General features: G+C 47.5%; 1 protein-coding gene across 1 annotated transcript in view; it reads left to right on the top strand.

The window, feature by feature from the left end:
- The first annotated feature begins 10,269 nt into the window (after positions 1-10,269).
- LOC102008793 (collagen alpha-2(I) chain) overlaps positions 10,270-10,623 on the top strand; it is an 11,028-nt gene continuing 10,674 nt past the window's right edge. Inside the window, exon 1 of the mRNA XM_005414114.1 lies at positions 10,270-10,497. The gene's annotated coding sequence lies outside the window, so the exon portion shown is untranslated. The remainder of the gene's footprint in view (positions 10,498-10,623) is intronic.

Raw genomic sequence — 10,623 nt, 5'->3', positions numbered from 1 at the left:
TTTTTTGGTTTTTCTCCGGTACCGGGAACCGAACTCACAACCTTGCGCTTGCCAGGCAGGCGCTTTTGCCGCTGAGCTAAATCCCCAGCCCCGCTGATGGTATTTTGATTGGAATTGTGTTGAACTTATGTAACAGTTTTGAGAGTCTTGCCATTTTGACAATATTAGTTCTACCTATCCAGGAACAGGGGATAGCTTTCCATTCTTTGACGTCCTCTTCGATCTCTTTTTTCAAAGTCCTATAGTTTGACTTAGCTGTGGTGAGAGAGGAACTTCTTATATTGCTGGTGGAAATGTAAACTAGTATATGCACTATTGAAGTCAACATGTATATTTCTCAAAGAATTTGAAATTTCATTGGACCCAGCTGTTCCCCTTGTAATTATCTTCCCCAAACAGCTAATGACATCATACTACACATGCACACCCATGTTTTTAGCAGCACAATTCATAATGGTTAAATCCTGGAAGCAGCCTGTATGTCCGTCAACAGATGAGTGGATTAAAAACATATGCTATCTATAGATAATGGAGTACTACTCCACTATAAAGAAGGATAAATTTGAGATATCTGTAGGAAAATGGATGCACCTGAAAAATACAGTGTTAAGGAAAGCAAGACATATAAGCCTAAATACCGTGTGAAGTCTCATTTGAGTAGGGCAAAGTACAAAGAGCAAAACAAAGGACTGATGGAAGGAAACAAAGAGGAACAACTTTTGCTCTTTGTCTAGGAGTTTTTAAGGGGTTTAGAAGGGCTGTTGTGTCAGCAATAGAATCTCTGCCCTACAGGGGACCTATGTACTTTTCAGGTCTAATCTATGCACTGTTCACGCAGTGTCTATGCAGGGCACAAGCGTCCTGGAGCCAGTGGCCACTGAGGATGCTCCAGGGGGTCCCAGACACACAAGAACACCTGGCAGATATTTGTGTGAGGTCTGTGGAGGTTGGAACTTAGCAGACTTCCTTTTGGGGCTGCTGTCCTCACTGTCTAATAGATCCCTAACTCCTGTCTCACTAGTTCCTATTACATTCCTCCCTCTGAAGAAGTGACACTACCTGCTGTTAGGGAAAAGGGACAATGAATGCTCTAGCCCGCTTCAAGCTGTACAGGGGCAATGGGACGAGAAGGGGTTAGCAGCCAGGGGCACCCTCCAGAGGCTTGTCTAGTGGCCCATGATAGAAGTCAGGTGGCATGTCCATGGCGGGCCCCATCTGCAGGACCATCTAAAGTTGAACAAGTGCAGGACAGGGCTGTGTCCCACAGCTGGGAGGCTTTGATTTGAATTGGATCGCCCTGCCAGCTTGAACTACCGGCGGTGCAGGTACGACTATCTGAAAAGATGGGTGCCGCTGTGGCTGCCAAAATGCCAAAGGCATTATGATGTTCAACATACTCTGCATAAATCAGCTGCCTCTGAGTATATGATGTTTCAAAGAAATTCAGGAATATAAACACATTTCTTTGAATTTAATGAAATAAGTTTGTTGAGTATTGTAAGAATTTTTAAATTGGCATGAATAGTATCAACTAATATTTATGGGCAGTAATTATTCAAATTCAAGCAACTAATTAGATTTGGCCCATTTATAGAGTTCTTATTAATTTTATTAGCCCAAAGACCCATAAAGGTAATTAGATCCATTGGTATCACCAGTGGTACAGGCTGCCCAATGGAACAAACCTGCATGGACTGCCAGTGGGTCAAGCTGGTGGGAACATGTTGATAAGACTCTCGGTGAGAGGAAAGACAGCAAACAAGGTGACTGAGGACACAGGGTCTGACAGTGTACAGGGTAGCAGGAGCATCGACTGGTGTGAAGAGTCCCATAAGGATCCAGGCCACATCCCTAGGGATTTATTTTTTATTTTATTTATTTATTTTTTGTCTTTTTGAGACAGGGTCTCGTTATGCAGTTCAGGCTGGCCTTGAGCTCACTTTGTAACCCAGGCTGGTCTTGAACTTGCAGTGATCCTCCTGACTCAGCCTCCTGACTCAGCCTCCCGAGTGCTGGGATTACAGGCATGCACCACCACGCCTGGTACTCTTAGGGATGTAAAGAGGGAGAATGAACTGGGATCCCTTCAGAGACCTTCTGAACCTTAACTGGTTGAGAGACAGTTCTAGGGAGGAGTTCAGTTTCGAGGTGGATTTAGACATGGGGAAGGTGGTTAAAGACTTGGACATTAGGGAGGGCGCTAACAACAGTGTGTCTCCCCCTCTATGAGAAAGGCACAGTATGAGTTCCCTGTGAGGAAATAGACACCAGCTCCTGCAATGGAGGCAAGGGTAGTTTTGCTGCATAGCTGGGCAAACCTAAAGGTGGACTGTAAACCTGTGTCAGTGGGGCAGATGCTGGGGTCCCAGGGTGACCATGGGCCTATGCAGGAAGGTCTGGCTCCAGAAAACCAGGCATCTATGCACAGAGGATGGTTTGGTTGTGTGGGGCTTGACGTGTAATGGTTTGGGTGACGAGAGTGAAAAGAGAAAACCTAGAGACAAGGTAATGTCCTGTCTCATTGAGTACAAGGCCCAAACACTGTGAGAGAGAGCCCCAGGTGTCGTTTCGTTTTAATGTGATTCTGCCCATGCTCCTGAGCAGTTGCAGTGTTTGCTTCCCCACCAAAAGGACGGGTAAGAGAAGCTGAGGTACTCGTAGTACCTATCACTCTGGTCTCTTTTGAGTTTCCAGTGAGGTCTCCCATTTTTGTTTAAAATCATAGTCCCAACATACTGGAAGAAGACCTTATAGAGGGAGAGTCCAAGGAACCCCATGGTGGGCCTGTGTCTTTAGGGTTAGAGAAGCACTAAGAAGGCTTAAGAAGCAGAGATGTAACCTGTCCCACAGACTGATAGTTTTGTCCCACGGGAGTATTTTTCCAGCTGGGGAACTGAGGCTGAGGCTTTCCTCTAATTTTGCGTTTCCAGAGGGTTCATGGGCCAGGCATGGGTGTAAAAAAAAGTCCAATGGTGTCTTTGCGGGGCTTGGGGCCTAGTTTTTGAGAATACAATACAAAGGGGTAATGGGAACTGAGACAGAGCTTCCCATTTTTCTGAAAAACATCAAAGGGAGAGAAGGAGTCCTTGCTTTCCCTACTGAAGTACTCCCAGGCCAACACAGCCTTTGGTTGCCTGTGAGGTCCTAGCCGCTAGTGACCACAAACTAGAACCAAGATGGGCGAGACTACTGGATTAGTCACTCTGGTCAGTGCGCCCTTCACCCTCTCTTGTATCACCAAAGCCCTTTGGTTGTGACCAGAAGATGGACTTCCTTTCCCCCAAAGAACTGAAATACTTCTGGAACTGAAACCAAAGACGGACTGCCAGGTACTCTGTTATGTGGTGAAGGGTAATCGAGGCCGAAGTAAGGCAGGGTCCTGGCCACCATGAAGCCAGGAAAAGTAGTTGTTTAAACATTTTTTTAGAACCATATTGGCATCAAACCTGAATTTAAAGTGGCGATCTCAACTAGATCGGTGGCTGTTGCCTGTCTATCAGGCAGTTACCTGCGTGTACCCCCTTACGTTATCTCCATCTAAGACAGACAATCTTAGCGCAACAAGAGATGGAGCGAGGTGGGGGAAGGGAGGTGAAGAGGATGGGAAAAAAGAATTGAAGGGAACAATGATGAACACAGGGTTTTTTAAGGAAGGGGACCAAGAGTTGGAGAGGCTGGGAAGGGAGGGGAATGGCAGGTGTGAATAAAAAAAGAAGAACTAATATGTATTATGGATATGTACCAACTCCTTACCATAAAAGGAATCATTACGTACTGCAAACACTGACCAATAAGAAAACTGAGCCAAAATAAAGCTTTCCTCCTTACAGCTGTGTCAGGTAATGTGCCTCAGCAATGAAAGTAACTAGCATGGTGCCTGTAGGGACAGGTTGCGTGGCTGGACCTGAGAAGCTGGGAAGTGGCCAGGTGCGGTGGGGGGGGACACCAAAGCACTGAGCAAAGGAGACAGTGGTGGTGTGGGCAGTGCATGGCAATGCATATGGCAGTATCCGAGGTCACCCAGGTTGTCTCTTAACCCTGCAAAAGGGTCAGAGAAGTGAATAGCTCTTGAGACGGGGATGTTATGTCCCAAGTGAGGCCACTCCTCACACTCTGGGGCCTCTGAGGCTTGTGGGGGTCTTCCCGGTGGGCAGGTGGGGCGTGGTGGCCGGGAGGGAGCGGTCGCCACCCTTCTGAGCAGGCCATCTTTGCTTTAAGATGCATGCCAGTTGGCACCACACCAGAAGGTGGCTGCTCACCTGCTGCTCAAACTACAGCAATGTTTTCTGACCGATCCCTCTGCTGTCCCTTCACTCAGTGTGGCTGCCAGTCTTTACGGTCGCTCCCGGTGTAGTCTCTCTCCACTGGCCCTCTTATGTGGCTATCACTCTTTCCTCTCTCATTATGACCCTTTTCCCTTCACTGACCTTCCCAGTGCAACTTCAACTGTCCCTACTGTGGCCCTGCCCAGCTGCCTCACTGTCCTGGCTGTCACTCAGGACCTAGCCTTTTTCCGTCTTTGAGTCTTGGCTCTTACTGCAGGCTGCCCTGGGGTGCTTAAGAGCATCTTTCAGTGTCTTTGTTCTGGCTCAAGGAAAGAGACTGCTTCCTTCTGTGGAGAGAACTGGAAGGGTTCCCTTCAGTTCCACTGGGCCATGTGGCCAATGGGCAGCCCAGGTCACTAACAGCTGCTCCAGGAGCATCCTGTGAAGCTGTTCTGGGACCAATCAGGATGTGCTACCGGACTGGGGATGGAGTTGCTATGCCCTGAGCCCCATGGGGGAGGGACATGCACTTCCTCAAAAAATGGGTAGCCGGTAGTGGCCGAACTTCAGGCATACGCAGGTGACAGAAGTCACAGCTAGGAAGATCACCAACAGCAAGGTCCTGAAGAGGAGCCCAGCCTTGCCAAGACTTCCTGGTAAGACAACTACTCTGCCTGAGGCTGGCCTGGAGCTGGCTCATGACCACATTCCCCTATCCTGGCCCATGTCCACACTGGGGAAAGGGCAAGTGAGGCATGTTCACGAGTGGCACTTTCTTGGGCCACCTGGAACTTTCCATGATGCCCCATTTCTGTCCCCAGCCCAGATCTCTCCTTGGATAAAGCCACCCTTTGCATTGGCTGCCTTCTTGGTGTCACCACTTGGATGTTTCAGCCATAGATATCCAAGACTCAACTCATGATTTCCTACCAGGGCTGCTGCTCATCCAGAGTCCCCCGTCGCTGTGGATAGAGCCCCATGCACCATGGCAAAGGCTGGAAAGCAGAGGAATCCTTGGGTCACCTTGTGGTCGCTTATGGTGCTTGCTTGGTTCTCTACATGATGTCTCTTAGAGCTGCCTTTTCCCCATGACTCTGTCTTTTCCTGTGTCCAGGCTGCAGTTATGTCTAATGGGAGAACCCCAAGGGCTCCCTAGTGGCCACCTTTCTTCTCTCCACATCATTTCTCTACAAACGAGGCAAGGAAAGCTTCTTGAAATAAAATGTGATCATGCCACTCACACATTTGTGTGTCACTGACTTCAAGCTTTTCAATAAGTAAAAACCAACTCATGCTCAAGAATAAAAACCAACTCATGCTCAAGGCCCACAAGGACACCATGGTCTGGCATCTGGCCTTTCTGACTCCTGTCTCTATCTCTCTCCTGCAGTACGATTATTCTTGTTTACTCCACACTGACCATGTTCCTTCTAGCCCCAGGACTTTTGCACATGCAGTTCTTTCACCTGATGTGAGGCCCATTTTCTGAGATGAATACAAAGTGTCAGATCCTGGCTCTCCCAGCTTCCCTTGCAACTAGAGTGTAGACAAATAACCGAGCTCCACTAATCAGATGCACACACTGCTAAATGAATTTGAGGCCCCAGATGGGAAGCAGCAGGGAATCCCCCGCCGCCGCAGGCCTCACCCAGCAGCGACAGTGCCACCTATTTCCCAAGGAGCAGAAGCAGCTCTGATTCTTTTTTTTTTTTGATCTTTTCGAGACAGTATCTTGTTATGCAGTTCAGGCTGGCCTTGAGCTCACTTTGTATCCGAAGATGGCCTCAAACTCGCAACTATCCTCCTGCCTCAGCCTCCTGAGTGCTGGGATTACAGGCGTGCGCCACCACGCCCGGCACCCAGCTCTGGTTCTTGAGGCTGCATCCTGAGCCCTGCAGTGTCTGTGTCCAGGCATGGGTGACAGCCACAAGGGCGCAGCATGGGGGATGCTTGTGGCTCTGCAAAGCCCGGAGCCTGGCTCCCCAGCCCGCTCCACACACACTGAGTGCCCTCTTGCGGATGCCTGCTCTGCTTCCCCCAGCCAGTCTCTCTGTGGTGTGCGCCACTAGGGCCTTGCGGAGCCAGGGCTCTGCAGATGCAATCTGACCTCCCAGTGCCATCCATACCCTCTCCAAGGGCTCAGGAATCCCACTTCTCTTGGTTCACATCTTAAGAGGAGGGCAGCTCTTCATAGACCTTTGCTGGCCCCCTCCTTCCCTCTGCCTGTGCGTTGGAGTGTGCTCATAGTTGTGTTTAGAGACCTCCAATTACCCATGAGATAGATAGCAGGACCTCAGCCCCCACCCAACAATGCCACCCTGCATGATTTTCACTGCCATTTACTAAGATAATGCTTCCTAGAAGGATGGGCTTGGGGTAGACTGGACATTAAAGGGAGGTTATAGTTTAGTCATTCATTGCTAGGGAATGAGCTATCCCCAGTGGCTTAGCTGCAGGTTCTGGCTCAGGCTTGCTCAGGAGGTGACAGTTAGTGTCCTGTGGGCTTGCAGTGTCTGAGGAGCTGACTGGGGCTGGGAGATCCTGGTGGCACCTGGCTTAGTTCCTTATCACATGGGCTTCTCTACAGAACTGCTCACGGGAGGGCTCTCCCAAATTCATGATTTATGGGTGAATGGAGTAGACAGAAATTAAGGTGCACCTCTCCAAAAGAGGAGTGCCAAAAATCTGTGCATCCATCTTTCCCCTTTGGTTTTTTGAGACAGGGTCTCACTATGTGATCCAGGCTGTCCAGGAACTCACTATGGAGGCCAGGCTGGCCTCAAACTTGGGGTGATTCTCTTGCCTCAGCCTCAACCTGCCCAGGACTGGGATGACAGGTAGGTGCCACCACACCCAGTGCATACAAATCACCTGTGTAGACACAATAACTGCGCCAAGTGCCATGAGAAGATGGGCTGAGAGGAGAGAACACCTGAGGCAAAAGCCCAGCTAGAGAGCTCTGATGAAAGTCCAGGCCCCAGGGGTCTTGTAGAATTTAAATCTGGCTGTGCCTTCAGCCATATGCCACCAGACCAACTCCCTTAGTGATAGCAGCCCTGCACTCAGGACCCTGGGCAGCAGGAGGGACGAAGCAGTAGAGGCAGAAATCGTGGAGAAATGGATACTTGGAAGAAGGAGGCAGCAGTAGGTGAGTCTCCTGCTCGTCTGTATGTGAAGCCAGGCAGGCCACAGAGGTTGCCATTCAGGCTGGCCAAACCCCAGAACCTGACTTCTGAGGGCAGGCACAGGCAGAGGGAGAGCTGGGGCCGGGATCCTGCAAAGGAGGGAAATAGCTAGGGAGCCCCAAATTTGACAGATGAACTCTGCCCAAGTCTCTGGCTCACCCCAGAGGTAGGCATGCACAGGGAAGACGCTGGGAAAAGAACTGCACAGAGATTTCATGCTCAGCACAGCGGAAACAGAGTTTGGAGCCTGAGTTTAGCTAGGTCAACTGCCTGACAAAACAACAACAGTAACAGCAACAACAACAATAACAACAGCCATGCCTGTTTAGAGACTATAACAGAAACCAAAATTCAGAACCACTAGAATTCATTATTGACAATGACTAGAATAGAATGCTAAATTGGTAGAAAGAAAAAAATTACTACCAGAAAATGTCTTGATATTAAAAGAAGTATTCAAAGCAAACTGATTGTGGGTGATCCTGACAGTATAATTTGTAATGATTTAAATTATGCTTAAGGACATAAATCATAGTCATAACAAACTTTTGAAAAGAACTCTTTCAGCCAGGTGTGGTGGCACACACCTCTAATTCTAGTACTTGGGAGGCTGAAGCAGGAGGATCGCCACAAGTCTGAGGCCAGCCTGCTGGGGTACATAGTGAGTTCAAGGCCAGCCTCAACTATGTAATGAGACACACTGTGTCAAAACAAGAAATATTTCAGACAAGAAGAAAAGCTATTGAAAATAATTATTGATAAATTCTAAAAGTTATAAAAATTCAATATCAAAGTGAAAATTTTACTGGATAGTCTTAATAGTACATTGTAGATGACAGAAGAATTGCAAACCTAAAGGTAGATTAATAGAAATGATCCATTCTGAAAAACCAAGAAGGCAAAATATTGTTCAAAAGATGAAGATAACAGAACATCAGTGAGCTGTGAGACAACATAAAAGGGTCTAATAAATGTGGTATGTGAAATCCCAGGAGAGAGGAGAGAGAACAGGGAAGAAAACCTACTTATAGAAGTAATGTGTAAAATCCCAAAATTTGGAGAGACACAACTTACAAATTCAAAAACCTCAGTGAACCCCAAGGGGACAAATAGGAAGAAAAACCACATGAAGGTGCACTATAAAGTACTGAAGACAAACGATGCAGAGATCTCTAAAGGCAGCAGAGTAAATGAAGCATCACCTATGGGACACTAACACGAAGTTCCACTGAGTTTTCCTCAGAAACAATGGAAGCCAAAAGACTGTGGAACACTGGTAAACTGCTGAAAGAACAAGGAGGGAGAGAGGAGGAGAGGAGGAAGAAGGAAAAATCTCAGCCCAGAACTCTGTGTCTACATCCGGGGAAGACATCCTTCAAGAAGCGGGGTGAAATGAGGACATTTTGAGATATATGGAACTAAAAGAACTCATCAACAGACTCACTAAGAGAAATGCTAAAGGAAGTATTTCAGTCTGAAGAAAGGGATAGAAATGGAGATCACCAGAAATGGTAAATATGTGGGTAAATATTAAAGGACATTTATTGCTTTAAATTTCTTTATAATACATGTGACAGTTTAAAGTAAAAATGATAATAGTATATCGTGGTATTCACAACACATGTGAGTATACAACATATGGCGACTATAGCATAATAGATGGAGTGTAGTGGGAATAAACCTATATGATGGAAAGGTTTGTACATTTATGTGATGTGGCACAATATGAATTATAAGTAGACAGTGAAAAACGATATGTTTTATATCTGGAGCAACTATAATAATGCAAAATGACATTGTTAAAAAAGCAATAGATAAATTAAAATGGAATTATAAAAAAGTTTGTTAACACAGGCACAGAAAGGGAGCAAAGAAACAAAACTAGAGGAGACAGTAAAAGGATAAACCCACATCCAACCACGTAAAATTAAATTATACTAGGTTAAACACTACAGTTATAAAGAGGTGACTATCAGAATGCATGAAAAACCAAGACACGCACAGAGAAGACTCCGGGAAAGGAACCGAGCAGACATTTCTCCGTGCCGTTTCCAAGTGATTGAGTTGAAATAGAAAAGGCTCACATTGGTTGGTAGTAGTAGTCTGCACAAAGACCCACCATGAAAAGGTAAGTAGAGGAAAATGGGATTAATAGCAGAAAAGTAAAGACAAAGAGCAGCACCAGGGATCAAAACTAATGATGAGGGATAATTAACCAGAAAATCATAAAATTCATAAATGTGTTTATACTCAAGCACAGAGCTTCAAGATACATGAAATAAAAATTTCTAGAATATTGTAAAAGGATTCATTTACTCTCCCAATCCCATTGTCTTGCTTATAGGGCTTTTAAATTTAAAATTAATTAATTAATCAATTTTTTTTTTTTTTTTTTTTTTGCCGTACTGGGCATTTAACCCAGAGCCTTCTCACTGAGCTCCACCCTCCCTTTTTATTTTTTATTTTGGGTGCACCACCATATTTGCCTTGCAGTTTTTTCTTTCTTTTCTTTTTTAAATTCCGGCAATGGGGACTGAGCTCAGGGCCTTTGCGCTAATGTACGTCCCCGCGCCACTTAAATTTTTTTTTTCATTTTCAGACAGGGTCTTGCTATACCCTTAGGTAGCCCTGACTGGGCTCGAACTAGTGGTTTCCCCGCCTCTTCCTGCTTCAACCTCACAAGTAGCTGCACTAAGGGCAGAGCTGCTCAGCCCCTGATAGGCCGTTTATCGAGGGGGGCGTGCTGGGGGTGCTGAATGTACCCGTGGGCGTGGCACCTTGGGTCAAGCGCTCAGTGCGCAGGTGCAACCCTCGCGAGATCGCGGCCGTACCCGCCGCTGCTCCCGAGCCCCTCCCGTGCTCCTGTGCAGAAGCTTCCAGAACGTTCTCTGCGGCTGCAGGGGGTGTGTGTGAGCCCCGGGGGTTTCTGGGAACTCAAGCGCCTCCAGGCGCATTCGAAGAGCTGCTGCCGTGAGCTGCGGACGCTCGTCGGACGCTCTTCGAACTCTTGGCGTGGGGCGGCGGAGCCGGGACTCCAAGCGGAGAAGGTGAGTGGCCCGGTCCCCCGGGCTGCGGCCTGGCTTCCCCAGGGTCCCGCGGCCGGGCGAGGGCTCCTTGGGTCGGCTGAGGCGGCGTCCCCCGAAGGGGCGGCCGCTCCTGAGGAGAGTGTAGGC

Source organism: Chinchilla lanigera, unplaced genomic scaffold (assembly GCF_000276665.1).
Source record: "Chinchilla lanigera isolate Chin_1 unplaced genomic scaffold, ChiLan1.0 scaffold00179, whole genome shotgun sequence".
Lineage (NCBI taxonomy): Eukaryota > Metazoa > Chordata > Mammalia > Rodentia > Chinchillidae > Chinchilla > Chinchilla lanigera.
Note: the sequence above shows the minus strand (reverse complement) of the source record. Positions and strands in the feature narration are given on the sequence as shown.